Consider the following 16,716-nt stretch of genomic DNA (forward strand, 5'->3'; position numbering starts at 1 on the left):
TTGTCCTTACTTCCTGCTCTCCACGGTGTCTCCTCCAGTGGATTTGGGCATCATTTTATTGGGACCATGTTTTTAAACCGAACTCCTCAGAGGCAGATCCTGAGCTTAATGGGAGATTTGGGGATAAAGCCACTTCTTCCCCAGTTGAGAACATGCATCCTCTTCATCTGCCCTGACCCCACCCCCCCCTGTCAAGTCCCCCACCTGCAGCACCAATCATGGCTACAGCTCCTGTTTGCCCAGGTATTAGATTGCTGTTTTGGTCACTGGTGTTTGTTTGTTTCTTATTTGTTTATTTGGCTGTGGTATGCAGTATGTGCGACCTAGGATCGAACCTGTGTCCTCTGTATTGGATGCTTGGAGTCTTAACCACTGGATCACCAGGGAAGTCCTGGGTGTCTTTAAATAGGCTGCTTCCAGGATTTGCCCCAAGATGAGCACTCTGCTGTGAGGCTCCCCTTTGTGGGACTGTGACGCATATCTGATTAAGGATAGAGGGAAAGAGGAGCTCTCCTCTGCAAGTGGTGGGTGGGCAGGACGGGGAAGGCAAATCTCTTGGCTGGCCACGGCCTGGGTCCACGTTGTCCTTTGTCTGCCGGTGGGCAGGTGGAAGCAGGTACAGGCTCCCTGTGGTAACCTGGTCCACGCTCTGATCCTCAGAAGCGCAGCTGGAAAGATTTCCGAAGGAGTGCTGCTCTTTTGACTCCTTCAGGGGCTGGAGACAGGAATGGCTGTGGGTATCGGCCAGGATGAGAAGGGTGGTTTTCCCCATGTGGCGGAATCACTCTCATTTCCAAACATGATACAGGGCATAATGGCCATTGGTAATGACCACATTAGCATCATGGAGCAATATATCTACAATAAACTAAGACTGCTTTGCAATTAGTACTGATGATCACAGCTGTGGAGACAAATGGCATATGTGCTAATTAAATAATTTGTCACTTGACTGTTAAACAAACAATTCAGGCTCTTTACATTACAAATTGCCATCTCCAGAGCACCACCATGGGCCGTTAACCCCAGGAAGGAATGGTGTGCCATGCCTACAATGATGAGGGAGCCCGGCCTCAGTGGCAGGATAAAAGGGGACAGAGGAAAACTCAAGTGGACTGAAACTCTTGGGAAGAAGAAAACTTTGGAAGTTTTCTTGGAAAACAAGTCCCAGGGGGACAGAACACTCCCTGCCACTCAGGAAATGTTTGGAAAATAGCCCATCCCAGTGTTAAGGTTTCTCAGCTCTGTCAGATGCCTCCTACTGAACTAAGTCATTGGATTGGTGGGAGCCAATAAACACGGTATCACATCATGTCTTGACTTAGTCTTGTGTCTTTAGCCACAACCCCTCCCCAGTGGCAACACATTTTTCCTGGTTCCTCTTTTCCCCCATCAGCCTTCCTTTTTCTACCTCCCACTCATATGCTAATCCTAAAGCTGAATTGTGGAATATGTCTTTAATGGGGAACGCTGCTAGCCCATTAAATGACTCTGTAGGAACTATAGAGGTTTCAGCCCCATGCAGAGCATAGGGTTTCAGTCTCTGGGTTTCAGTCCAGAGATTTCAGTCTCTGCTTACCTCCTTGGTCCAGGACTCTTGTGCAATGAACAACCTGCCCAACCATATATGCAAACCTATTCTCTGCTGCTTCTGAAAGCAGGAGAAGTTTTGGGTAATCTCAAGCCCCAGAAAATCCCCAAACCAATGGTCATTATTATTCTTTCTTCCTTGTTCTTTTATCAGAGTTGTTAACTAAGACAACTTGATTATGCCTTCTTGTTCCTAACTTTGCTCTTATACAAGCAGCAGTTTGGTCAGACAAGAGGAGAAAGAAAGCAGTGAGGATTTTGTGTTATTATCCATTTATCAAATCATTCCTCAGGTGCCACATTTCCAAGGAGCTTTCAGCACTAGGGTAGTATTGAGTGTAAGGAATCATGTGATGTTACCGCTTGGGGGAAAATACTCTGGCATGTAAGTTTCTTGCAAAGTGACTCCATTGCAGTAAATTTCTACAAGGCAGGAAAGAAATTCAAATGAAGCTGGAAAGTTGAGTCTTTTGGCAGGAAGTTGAATCCTTGAATAATTTCAGATTAGGGCTTAACAGCTACTTTTGGGAAGAATATGGGAGAAACAGAGAGGAACCCACACTGTGTTCAATTGTTTTGAGAATCTGTTTGGACAAAAAAAAGGCTGTAATAGAGCCAAAGCCAAGTTTGTCAGCAGTTGATGACTTATGTACCAAAAACCCATTCCATTTCTTTGATAAGGTGAAATCTAGCTTTATCCCAGAAGGATTTGGGCACAAAAAATCTCAGCTAACATCACATAGGAGAAAGCTGTGCACATGGAAAGTGCTCAGTAAAAACTAGCTCTTATGAATGAATAAAGAAGATGTGATACAGTATACAATATACTCAGCCACTAAAAATAATGAAATAATGCCATTTGCAGCAACATGGATGGACCTAGAGATTGTCATACTCAGTGAAGTAAGTCAGACAGAGAAAGAGAAATATTGAATGACATCGTTCATATGTGGAACCTAAAAAGAAATGATACAAATGAGCTTACAAAACAACAGAAAGAGAGCCACAGATTTAGAGAACGAACTTATGGTCACTAGGGGGAGGATGGGGGGAAGGGATAGTTAGGGAATTTGGGATGGACACAGACACACTGCTATATTTAAAAGGGATAGCCAGCAAGGACCTACTGTACAGCACATGGAACTCTGCCCAGTGTTACATGGCAGCCTAGATGGGAGGAGAGTTTGGGAGAGAATGGATATATGTATATGTATGGCTGAGTTCCTTTGCTATCCACCTGAAACTATCACAATATTGTTAATTGGCTATACCCCAGTACAAAATAAAAAGTTTTAGAAATAACTAGGTCTTATTATAATTGCTTTTATCAATTATAACTGAATTTTGTATCATTGAGTTTCTTCCCCACCATCTGTTAACATTGCATATCAGGTGTGTGCAGAGTGAGGGGAGGCAGATTCCCATGAAGCAATGTTGTTTATTTTTTTAGTAAATTTTTTCAAAAAGTTTTTTTTGTTAGAGCATAGTTGCTTTACGATGTTGTGTCAGTTTCTGATGTACAGTAAAGTGAATCAGCCATATGTATACGTGTATCCCTTTTTTTGGATTTCCTTCCCATTTAGGTCACCACAGAGCACTGACTAGAGTTTCCTGTGCTTTACATAGGTTATCAGTAGTTATCTATTTTATACACTGTAGTGTATATATGTCAACCCCAATCTCCCAATCCATCCCACCCTTGTTCTCTACATCTGTGTCTCTATTGCTGCTTTGCAAATAGGTTTGTCTGTACCGTTTTTCTAGATTCCACATATATGTGTTAATATATAATATTTGTTTTTCTCTTTCTGATTTACTTCACTCTGTATGACAGTTTCTGGGTCTATCTTTGTCTCTGCAAATGGCACAATTTTATTCCTTTTTGTGGCTGAGTAATATTCCATTGCATGTATGTGCTACATCTTCTTTACCCATTCCTCTGTTGATGGACAACGGCTTTAAAAGAACTGTTTCCTGAAGCCTGTTCACACATCAGGAAATGTGGGGGAGTTCAGGGAAACTCAAGAGGCCTCTGAAGCATTACCGGGACATAACATGCTTTTCCTACAGCCACAGTTCAGTTCAGTCACTCAGTCGTGTCTGACTCTTTGCCACCCCATGGACTGCAGCACACCAGACCTCCCCATCCATCACCAACTCCAGAGTTTACCACAAAACACATTATTCTCTGCACTGTTTTCTTGGCAGCCTCCCACTTTCTGGGACTAACTTTCATCTGCCCAAATAGGACTGAGATATGAGTAGGGAAGCATCCAGACCAGCCAGCACCCTGCAAATGATGGCGAATCCTTAGAGTTTCAAGACAACCCAGAGACTAACTCATTCAGCCTCGTATTTCTCCAGAGAGAAGAAATGGAAGTAAGTGTGAGAAAACAGTGACCCTAAATCCTGCTGCTCTGACCCTGTGTGTGTGTGGTGTGCCTCGTCCTCCCACCCCCACCCCACTTGCTGATGTAAGATGAAGAAGTCCAAAGAGTGTCCTTTCCTCCCGATATTAATCAGGACTCAGATATTTCACCAGCCGTTGACTTCTTTCTGATATAAGGTATATTTGGTCATGTAATTTTTTGCCTTTTAAAGGAGATCTGTGGTGAGAAACCTATTGGGGCAGGGTCTTGTGTAACACCAGTGAGAACAATGCAGGAGTCTGAAAAGGTCAATAGAAAATAAAAGCTTAGATTCCTGAATAGATTCTTGACAATTGTTCAAGGGCATGCGATCTGGGACACAGAGGGCACCAGCTAGCCCCTCACCCACTGGCCAACCCAATTAGACCACATTCTATCTTTTATGAAAATTCACTAAATTTTGTATCATTCTAGGCTCTCATTCACTTTGAGAATCAAATTAAAATTTTTAGTCTTCAATGTCACTTAGTCACACTGAGTCCCTAAAGCATACACAGTAAGTGCATGTCTAACTTAAGGGTATATTAACTTTTTAATCATACATTTCTAGAATCTCAAAAAATATTGTCAAGCACTTTAAAAAGATAACTCGTTTTCACAAATATATATTCTCTCATTTGAAAATCAAATAGCACTTAAATGGATTATAAGGAATGAGCACAATGTTCTGTTCCCACGTTTGGAATCTCACTTTCATGCCCATGTAAGGAATTTCAACTATTTCATCTGGGGTTTTCTTCTTCCGGAATTTACCTCCATATTTCTAGATGGCATGATTTTAGGAGATTTCCTTGGTTATATTTTTCAACACTTTCTTACTTTTTATTTTTAATTCGGTTATTTTAATTTTCAAGAACTCTAATTCTCTGACTGATCTATTTTTATATCTTCCTGTTCTTGTTTCATGACTGGATATCTTTTTTTGTATTTCTGGAAAAGTCACAGTTTTATTACAACAATGTCTACTTGGTTAGAAAAGTTTACTGAATTGTCTCTTTTTCCTCTGGGCTTATCTTTGTTTATTTTGTCTTCATTTTTCCCTTTGGAGCTTTCCTCAGATTTAAGAGGGATGCCCTAGACAGCCCACTGGATCTCTGGGTACATGATGAGACAGAAGCCAGCTTTCATATCAAGAGCAATTATTAAAGTTTTCCAGCAAGGGTCACCATCTGACAGAGCTACATATTTATTTCTTTCTTGTGCATTTCCTCCTGGTCTTGAGTAAGTGCCATGTGAACAGAAGATGGTTTGAAAGAAGAGCAGAGAAGACTCTTGAAAGTTCCTTGGGCTCTAAGGAGATCAAACCAGTCAATCCTAGAGGAAATCAACCCTGAATATTCATTGGAAGAATTGATGCTGAAGCTGAAGCTCCAATACTTTGACCACCTGATGCGAAGAGCTGACTCACTGGAAAAGACCCTGATGCTGGGAAAGATTAAGGGCAGGAGGAGAAGGGGACGACAGAGGATGAGATGGTTGGATGACATCACCAACTCAATGGACATGAGTTTGAGCAAGCCCCGGGAGATGGTGAAGGACAGGGAAGCCTGGCACACTGTAGTCCATTCGGTTGCAAAGAGTTGGACGCGAGAACTGAATGACAGTCTGCTCCCAGGTGGTCTTACCTGGGATGAAGGATGCTGACATCTTCCGTTTGTTGGGGGGTTTCATTCTTTAAAGAGCTGGAAGATGCATGCCTGTGTGTGCCCTGAGAAGGAAGCAGGGCCCTGCCCCCAGGCTGCGCTGTTGTTTCCTGGCTACTCCTCCCTTGTCTCAGCATCACCCCCACCTTCTGTGATCAGCGGCTGCGCAAACCTGCCCTTTGGAACTCAGCGAAGGTCATGGAAGCTGGAGACTATTCCCTGCAAACAAGAACTGGGGTGCTTGGAAAGGCTTCTGTGCCCAGGAGCCCCACACGCTGCTTCTCATTTCCAGCTGGACCAGAAACATGAAGAATGGGTAGGTCAATGTCAGGCAGGGTAAGAGGAGAGAGGAGAGAAAGTGGTCTGAAAAGAGGCACAGAGAAGTTGCCCTCTCAGGGCCTGAAAGATCATCCATCTGATACTCTTCAAGTTGGGCACCACTAACCACTCGCATATCATGAGATCAGTTTAATGGGTCTTGACTAGCATTTTTTAAAATGGAAATAGACTGTATCATAGATAACTAGGTGAGTTTGGTGAAATTTTATTTCAGGAGCAAATGTATATATGTGTGAATATAAATTTCAGTTCAATTTAGTCACTCAGTTGTGTCTGACTCTTTGCGACCCCATGAACCACAGCATGCCAGGCCTCCCTGTCCATCACCAACTCCCAGAGTTTACTCAAACTCATGTCCATCAAGTTGGTGATGCCATCCAACCATCTCATCCTCTGTCATCCCCTTCTCCTCCTGCCTTCAATCTTTCCCAACATCAGGGTCTTTTCCAATGAGACAGCTCTTCGCATCAGGTGGCCAAAATATTGGAGTTTAAGCTTCAGCATCAGTCCTTCCAATGAACACCCAGGACTGATTTCCTTTAAGATGGACTCTTTGGATCCCCTTGCAGTCCAAGAGACTTTTAAGAGTCTTTTCCAACACCACAGTTCAAAAGCATCAATTCTTCTGCGCTCAGCTTTCTTTATGGTCCAACGCTCACATCCATACATGACTACTGGAAAAACCACAGCCTTGACTAGATGGACCTTTGTTGACAAAGTAATGTCTCTGCTTTTTAACATGCTGTCTAGGTTGGTCATAACTTTCCTTCCAAGGAGTAAGCGTCTTTAATTTCATGGCTTAATCTAAACTAAAATTTAAAAAAGTTTAAAAAGTACTGCTTTAGAATGAACCTTCCTCCAAATCTAGGATCTTTCTCTTTGGGGTATATGCCTCCCTGCCACATATCCTCTTCTCTAGGATTGCTACTGAGCCCAAAATGCCTCACTGGGAGGCCACTGATAGCATCAGCTGCTAAAATCCAGCTTAGGTCCTTTTGTTCAGTCTGGGAAATTATGTAAATAGGCCCACCGTGTCTTTTTTTATTTTAAAAAGCTTAAAGACACCAAAAAGTCCACAGAATAACATCTGAACATCCAGAATTCACAACAGTTAACATATTTTCAAATTTGTTTTCAGTATTTCAGTGTTTCAGGATATAAAATTAACATACACAAATCCCTTGCATTCCTATACTCTAACAATGAGAAAACAGAAAGAGAAATTAAGGGAACAATTCCACTTACCATTGCAATGAAAAGAATAAAATACTTAGGAATAAATCTACCTAAAGAAACAAAAGACCTATATATAGAAAACTATAAAACACTGATGAAAGAAATCAAAGAGGACACAAATAGATGGAGGAATATATCATGTTCCTGAATTGGAAGAATGAATATAGTGAAAATGAGTATACTACCCAAAGCAATCTATAGATTCAATGCAATCCGTATCAAGCTACCAATGGTATTTTTCAGAGAACTAGAACAAATAATTTCACAATTTGTATGGAAATACAAAAAACCTTGAGTAGCCAAAGCAATCTTGAGAAAGAATGGAACTGGAGGAATCAACCTGCCTGACTTCAGTCTCTACTACAAAGCCACAGTCATCAAGACAGTGTGGTACTGGCACAAAGACAGAAATATAGATCAATGGAACAAAATAGAAAGCCCAGAGATAAATCTACACACCTATGGACACGTTATCTTTGACAAAGAAGGCAAGAATATGCAATGGAGAAAAGACAATCTCTTTAACAAGTGGTGCTGGGAAACTGGTCAACCACTTATAAAAGAATGAAACTAGAACACTTTCTAATACCATACACAAAAATAAACTCAAAATGGATTAAAGATCTAAATGTAAGACCAGAAACTATAAAACTTCTAGAGGAAAACATAGGCAAAACACTCTCCGACATAAACCACAGCAGGATCCTCTATGACCCACCTCCCAGAATATTGGAAATAAAAGCAAAAATAAACAAATGGTACCTAATTAAAATTAAAAGCATCTGCACAACAAAGGAAACTACAAGCAAGGTGAAAAGACAGCCTTCAGAATGGGAGAAAATAATAGCAAATGAAACAATTGACAAAGAATCTCAAAAATATACAAGCAACTTCTGCAGCTCAATTCTAGAAAAATAAAAGACCCAATCAAAAAGTGGGCCAAAGAACTAAACAAACATTTCTCCAAAGAAGACACACAGATGGCTAACAAACACATGAAAAGATGCTCAACATCACTCATTATCAGAGAATTGCAAATCAAAACCACAATGAGGTACCATTACACGCCAGTCAGGATGGCTGCTATCCAAAAGTCTACAAGCAATAAATCTGGAGAGGGTGTGGAGAAAAGGGAACCCTCTTACACTGTTGGTGGGAATGCAAACTAGTACAGCCACTATGGAGAACAGTGTGGAGATTCCTTAAAAAACTGGAAATAGAACTGCCATATGATCCAGCAATCCCACTACTGGGCATACACACTGAGGAAACCAGAATTGAAAGAGACCCATGTACCCCAATGTTCATCACAGCACTGTTTATAATAGCAAGGACATGGAAGCAACCTAGATGCCCATCAGCAGACGAATGGATAAGAAAGCTATAGTGCATATACACAATGGAATATTACTCAGCCATTAAAAAGAATATATTTGAATCAGTTCTAATGAGGTGGATGAAACTGGAGCCTATTATACAGAGTGAAGTAAGCCAGAAAGATAAAGATCAATACAGTATACTAATGCATATATATGGAATTTAGAAAGATGGTAATGATAACCCTGTTTGTGAGACAGCAAGAGAGACACAGATGTATTGAACAGTCTTTTGGACTCTGTGGGAGAGGGCGAGGGTGGGATGATATGGGAGAATGGCACTAAAACATGTAAATTATCATATGTGAAATGAATCGCCAGTCCAGGTTCAATGCATGATACAGGGTGTTCGGGGCTGGTGCACTGGGATGACCCAGAGGGATGGGGTGGGGAGGGAGGTGGGAGGGGGGTTCAGGATGGGGAACACATGTTCACCCATGGCAGAGTCAAGTCAATGTATGACGAAACCAATACAATGTTGTTAAGTAAAATAAATTAATTAATTAATAAAAAAATAAAGGAAGACTCTGTTCTCACTGCTCCTATCCCATTCCTCTTCCAACTTCCATATTTGCTTGTATACTTCTTGGTCATTTTTTTTTTTAATTGGGGTATAGTGGCTTTACAATATTGCATTCGTCTCTGCTGTACAATGAAGTGAATCAGCTATGTATATACATATATCCTGTCCCTACTTGACGTCCCTGCCACCTCCCCCATCCCATCCCTCTAGGTCATCACAGACACATCTCCAAAGAAGACACACAGATGGACAAGAGGCACATGAAAACATGCTCAACAGCAGTAATTATTAGAGAAATGCAAGTCAAAATTACAATGAGGTGTCGCCTCACACAGGTCAGAATGGCCACCGTCAAAAAAAAATCTACATTAAATACTGCAAAGGATGTGGAGAAAAGGGAACTCTCTGTTGGTTGGAATATAAATTGATAAATTCCCTGTGGAGAACAGTATGGAAGTTCCTTTAAAATCTTGTTTAATTTTAATGCTTTCATGTGCATCTGGAAACATAAGGAGTTATTTGGTTGGGCGCTTTGAGTTCTTATCAGTGTGTGAATGTATCAGTCTGAGTCTTGTTTTCTTTACTGAGAACTGAAGTCTTGAGATCACAGGCAAAGTTCTCAATCCAAAGAAACGGCACCCAGACTTCAAGAAAATAATCTGCCAACCGATTGTGCTCAAGGGAGCCATTTTCTGTTTCTGAAACTTGCAGATGTAGCATCTGCTTGCATCTGCAGAATGAGATTTCCTTCTTATTCCCTGGAATTTCAAGGTTGCTTCCAGTAACTCAGGCAGGGAAAGGAACAGTTGAATTGCACTCGACTCCACCTCTCTACTCTTGCCTGGAAAATCCCATGGATGGAGGAGCCTGGTGGGCTACAGTCCATGGGGTCGCTTTGAGTCGGACACGACTGAGCGACTTCACTTTCACTTTTCACTTTGATGCATTGGAGAAGGAAATGGCAACCCACTGCAGTGCTCTTGCCTGGAGAATCCCAGGGACAGGGGAGCCTGGTGGGCTGCCGTCTGTGGCGTCGCACAGAGTCGGGCACGACTGAAGCGACTTAGCAGCAGCAGCAGCCACCTGAGGGAACTTGGGCATTCTCCCAGCCTGGGGGTTTGCACCGCCCCAGTCCTTACCCTGAGCATCTCACTGGGAAAATCTGGAGCCTGAAAGGCTAATGACCAGTTTTGGCAAAGAAGGAAGAGTAGCTTTAGGATGAGCTCACCTAAGTCTGAGTTTCTTTCACAACCTAGACCGAGAGCTCTCCTATAATGCCAAGACAACTGCACGGGTGTGTTTCAGGCATTCTTTTATTCAGCCTGCCAACATCTGTTGAGCACCTACTTTGTGCTCTGAAGCAGTGTGACCAGGTGGTTAAGGGAACAGGATTTGACCTCAAGACATGAACTCTCACTCTGGCTGTGTGTCTTTGGGCAAGTGACATACCTCTCTGAACCTCAGCTCCTTTACCACTCTAAGGAGAGTTATCACAGTACCTACTTAAGAATGGCTTTAACGACCAAGCGAGTTGATTAGTGTAAAGAGGGCTGGGCACAGAGGAAGAATTCAGTAACTATTAGCTGTTTTTGTTTTATGATGGTTGATTTTAATCAGACATTGCACTGGCCACCTGCCGTCCCCAAGCTTTTCGGCTCCAGGGAGCAGTGTCATGGAAGACAATTTGTCATGGAAGAGTGGGATGGTTTGGGGATGATTCAAGTGCGTTACATTTGTTATGCACTTTATTTCCAATCGAATGCTGCTGCTGATTTGACCAGGAGGTACTGGTGCCTGGCCAGGAGGCTGGGGACCCCTGCATCATGCTATGGAGACACGGAAATGAATAAAACCTGTTCCCGCCCTTGAGCTTCATAGACAAGTAGGTTTCCTCTAGACTCCTTTCTTCCTTAATATCTCATGACATTTTTTTTTAAAAGGCAGGAAGTACAGACTACCTCCATAGGCTGTCAAAATGATTCTTGGAGTTTTTTGGAGGAAGCGGGTGGGAGTGGACAAGGATTCATACGGGCAAGGACCAGCAGAGGAAAAGTCTACAGCCTCTTCCCTAGGGACTCTGGCTGTGCTGGGGCTATAAACAGCAGAGACTTGCTCAGGATCTAAGACAACATTTTAATCCCAAATCTGGTCAACTGTGATTTTCCTTAGTGAGAAACTATTGCTCCTGGTGGGGGGAAGGGGGTAAAAAGACACTGCCACGTACTCCTACATTAAAAAAGCAAACAAGTTCCCTCCTACATGGGGGTTAGAACTTTGGCAAAACTGAGAAGAACGCTTCGTTTGCTCCAGGCTTCTACTTGCTCCCAGTCTGACCTTGTCAAAATATTGCATTATTATCCTTTAAAAGGATATTTTTCAAAGATAGAATTGCTGACTTTAAAACATAATAAAAAAAAAAAGTCCATTTTCTTGGTTGTTGTAGTAATCCCTACATTTTAAAATGCATTTTCTTTTGCATCCGCACCCAACCTCAAAATCTACAGCACATATATCCATCCAGGAAGGCAGCACAGAAGTCACCAGACAAGGAGAATGGTGAAGCATCAATTATAATTCATAGCTATGCAAATCTATTTCTGCTTTATTGACTACACCAAAGCCTTTCACTGTGTGGATCACAACAAACTGTGGCAAATTCTGAAAGAAATGGGAATACCAAACCACCTGACCTGCCTCTTGAGAAATCTGTGTGCAGGTCAGGAAGCAATAGTGAGAACTGGACATGGAACAACAGACTGGTTCCAAATAGGAAAAGGAGTACATCAAGGCTGTATATTGTCACCCTGCTTATTTAACTTATATGCAGAGTACATCATGAGAAACGCTGGGCTGGAAGAAGCACAAGCTGGAATCAAGACTGCCTGGAGAAATATCAATAAACTCAGATATGCAGATGACACCACCCTTATGGCAGAAAGTGAAGAGGAACTAAGAAGCCTCCTGATGAAAGTGAAAGAGGAAAGTGAAAAAGTTGGCTTAAAGCTCAACATTCAGAAAACTTAAATCATGGCATCTGGTCCCATCACTTCATTGCAAATAGATGGGGAAACAGTGGAAACAGTGGCAAACTTTACTTTTTTGGGCTCCAAAATCACTGCAGATGGTGATTGCAGCCATGAAATTAAAAGACACTTGCTCCTTGGAAGGAAAGTTATGACCAACCTAGATAGCATATTAAAAAACAGAGACATTACTTTGCCAACAAAGGTCTGTCTAGTCAAGGTTATGGTTTTTGCAGTGGTCATGTATGGATGTGAGAGTTGGACTGTGAAGAAAGCTGAGCACCAAAGAATTGGTGATTTGAACTGTGGTGTTGGAGAAGACTCTTGAGAGTCCCTTGGACTGCAAGGAGATCCAACCAGTCCATCCTAAAGGAGATCAGTCCTGGGTGTTCACTGGAAGGATTGATGCTGAAGCTAAAACTCCAATACTTTGGCCACCTCATGCAAAGCGTTGACTCATTGGAAAAGACCCTGATGATGGGAGGGATTGGGAGCAGGGGGAGAAAGGGACGACAGAGGAGGAGATGGCTGGATGGCATCACCGACTCGATGGACATGAGTTTGAGCAAACTCCGGGAGTTGGTGATGGACAGGGAGGCCTGATGTGCTGCAATTCATGGGGTTGCAAAGAGTCGGACATGACTGAGAGACTGAACTGAACTGATGCAAATAAAATGTATGGTATTATGTCTTCTTTATGAGTTTTATACTTAATTTTAGCGCTTATTATTTTAAATAAATCAATGCCAGAATTTGCCTGTTGGGAAGTCTGTTTTGTAAATAAAATGGGCCCAAATATTTATGTCAGTGGTAGAGAAACTGAATCAAACCAAAAAAGGTTCAGGTGCAGAGGTTGGCAAGGTGGGGGGCAGGTGCGAACATCTTCCCCAAATTTTGAATCAAATCTTTGGTCCAGATCCCAGCTGCACACACAGTTTCCTTGGCAGTCAGACACCTTCCTGTGAGGGCACTGGGAGGGGAGGGATCATTGAATGACACTCATGGGTCACTTTCAGATGGGATCAGAACCCAGGGCACAGAAGGAAGGGAGAGAGACAAAAAAACGTTAGAATATTCTGATGGAAGCAGCCACTAAATTCTTGATTTCCTAGTGTTATTTTACTTACAAGATTTTCATTTTTGAAGAGAAAAAAAAATCATCATAAAAAGCTGAAGGGGGCTTTCCTGGTGGCTCCGTGTTGAAGAATCCACCTGCCAATGCAGGAGACACGGGTTTCATCCCTGATCAGGGAGGACCCCACATGCTGCGGAGCAACTCAGCCTGTGCACCACAACTATTGAGCCTGTGCTCTAGAGCCCGGGAAGTGTAACTACTGAGCCCATATGCTGCAACTATGGAAGCCTAGGTGCCCTAGAGCCCTGCTCCGCGGCGAGAAAAGCCACCGCACTGAGAAGTGCTGGCAATGCAACCAGAGGGTCGCCCTCACTCGCAGCAACAAAGACCCAGCACAGCCAAAATTAAGTGAATGAATGGACGAAAAATCATTTTTAAAAAGCTGGAAAATAGAGGCCATTTTAACGCAATCGAAATACGACCATTTTAATGTTTCTGTATTCCCTCTAATTTGTTGGCCCACATGCATTCATACCTTTATAGTTATAATTACATAGTGCATAACAACTTGTGATTTCCTTTCCCCCTGAACATTGCCAGACAGCTCCAGAGTCTTCCAAGCAATTATTTTAATGGCGCATAATACTTTATTGAGTGGATTTGTCATCACTGAACCACTTCATTATCGATGGGCATTCTAAAGGAGGAAAAATAATTCCCTTCTACCTTTCTGAGTTGTTAGCTGAGGCTTCTGTAAGGAAAGACAGAATGACAAGAGAAAAGCAAACAGAAGTTCATCATGAGTCTACCTCATGATTCATGAGAGATAGGAGGGGAAAATGAGCCACTCTCGAGGTGGCTTAAAATTCAGGATTAAATGACACCTTAATAAGGATAAAGGAGGGGGGAGGGAAGCCTTTTAGGGGACAGTAAATGGTTTTTAGGAAAGATGAAGGGGCTCTTAAAAGACAGGGTAGAGGGTAGGATATTTGTGACAAGAGTTTGTCTGGGTGTGGTCCTGACTTCCCGTCTCTCCTGTGGTGAGTCATTTATCTCTGGTTGATGAAAACCCAAAGGAAGAGACTGATATGTTGTGTTCCTTTTGGAGGATCTGTCCAGATAAAAAGAGTGAGTTCAGAGAAAGCCTCTTCCTGCCTTTGCTGTTTATCCAGTGCTTCTAAAACAAAAGTGAAAATGAAGTCGCTCAGTCATGTTCGACTCTTTGCGACCCCATGGACTGTAGCCTACTAGGCTCCTCCTTTCATGGGATTTTCCAGGCAAGGGTACTGGAGTGGGGTGCCATTTCCTTCTCCAGGGGATCTTCCAATGTCCCCCTCAAATCCAATTCCCTTACTCCGATTATGATTTATCTCTCTCCAAAACTGTATTGCCATTCTTGTCCTCTCTGACCTCAATCGTGTGCTTGGGTGCATGGGTGCCTGGTCACTTCAGTCGTGTCTGATTCTATGCACACCTGTGGACTGTAACTCATCAGGCTCCTCTGTCCATGGGATTGTCTAGGCAAGAATATGGAGTGGGGTGCCACGCCCTCCTCCAGGGGGGTCTTCCTGACCTAGGGATCAAACCTGCATCTCTATGTCTCCTGCACTGGCAGGCAGGTTCTTTATCACTAGCACCACCTGCAATCGTGTGCTGACTGAACACTAATCAACCAGAGCCAGGTGACTAAAATTGCTTTTGCCAATAACACGGTTAATGTACTAAAACTGTTAGTGTAGATCTCATCATGAAAGCACACACTCAGTTTGTTTCTTCAGGACAAGCAGAACTCACAGACCACCTGACCTGAGAATTATAAACCAGGGACAACCTGACTCCCAAACTACGATTAAAACATGTCACAAGGCAATGATTAATCCCAGCTTTTGTGTTTTTCCTTTGTTAACAAAAAAGAAAGAAAAATCCTCAGAGACCAAGTGGGAGTGGATCTGAAGCTTGTCTCCCTCTCCCTTGCTTAGTGAAAGTGAAAGTGAAGTCGCTCAGTCGTCTCCGACTCTTTGTGACCCCATGGACTGTAGCCCACCAGGCTCCTCAGTCCATGGAAACTCTCCAGGCCAGAATACTGGAGTGGGTTGCCATTTCCTCCTCCAGGGGATCTTCCCGACCCAGGGATTGAACCCGGGTCTCCCACATTGCAGGCAGACGCTTTACCGGCTAAGCCACCAGGGAAGACCCCTTGCTTAGTGCCTGGCAATAAGCACTGTACTTTCCTTCACCACAGTGCTGCATCAGTAGATGGGCTTTGCTGTATGTGGGGTGAGCAGAACCAAGTTTGGTTCAGTAACACCTACAGCTCAAAATAATCAGTATACCAAGGCAGTGTATTTTGGGGTGACATGTCTTGAACTCCTGGTCACCTTTTGAGGTGGCACATTCTGCTATCATGCAGCACTGAGATTTCTTCTAGTTTTCCCCAATTATAAATAAACACACTGAAGGTAATATATGTATGCACATATATATGTAGCTACACGGGGTTGGCCAAAATGTTTGAGCTTTCCATAACATCTTATGGAAAATCCCGAATGAAAATTTTGGACAATCCAAAATCTACATACACATATATGTTTGTGTGTATTCATGTGTTATTTGCATGTATTTATATATATATATACACACACACACACACTTTTCAACTAATGGGGAGCTTCTTAGCTTTCAGTGTTGTTGTTTAGTTGCTCAACTAACAAGTCTTTATGACCCCATGGACTGTAGCCCTCCAGGCTCTTCTGTCCATAGGATTTCCCATCACAAGAAAGGTTGTCATTTCTTTCTCTGGGGGATATTCCTGACCCAGGGATCGGATATGTGTTCCCTGCAAGTCTCCTGCATCGCAGGCATATTCTTTACTGCTGAGCCACTAAGGAAGCCCAGGTTTCAACAGTCATCCTTCCACAATTAGCTCTTACATGGATTTGCTCATTTAACCTTTTTAAAAATTTTATTTTTATTTTTGCCTGCCCTGGCCCTTCCTTGCTGTGCTCAGGCCTTCTCCAGCTGTGATGCACAAGCTTCTCATTGGGGAGGCTTCTCTTGTCAGGGGGCACAGGCTCTGGGGCACACGGGCTTCAGCAGTTGCAGCTGGTGGGCTCCAGGGTGCAGGCTCATAAGCTGTGGCATACAGGCTTAGTTGCTCCACAGTACGTGGAATCTTCCTGGACCAGGGACTGAACTCATATCCTGCTTTGGCCGGCAGATTCTTTACCACTGGACCACCCGGGAAGTCCTGCTCATTTAATTTTGACAGCCACCGTAAAGATGGGTATAACCAACATCCTCTTCAGAGCTCAGAGGACACAGGTTTAAGTAACACACTGACGGTCAACAGCAAGGAAGTGATGCTTCAAACCCCAGTCTGACTGCTGAGCCCTTTCTCCTTGACCTCAGCACTCTCCATTCTGTGAAAGGCTGTAGTTAGTGCAGTCAAAGAGCAGTGTGGCAGAAAAATGCACACCCTCCTC

This window comes from Odocoileus virginianus, chromosome 25 (assembly GCF_023699985.2).
Source record: "Odocoileus virginianus isolate 20LAN1187 ecotype Illinois chromosome 25, Ovbor_1.2, whole genome shotgun sequence".
Classification (NCBI taxonomy): domain Eukaryota; kingdom Metazoa; phylum Chordata; class Mammalia; order Artiodactyla; family Cervidae; genus Odocoileus; species Odocoileus virginianus.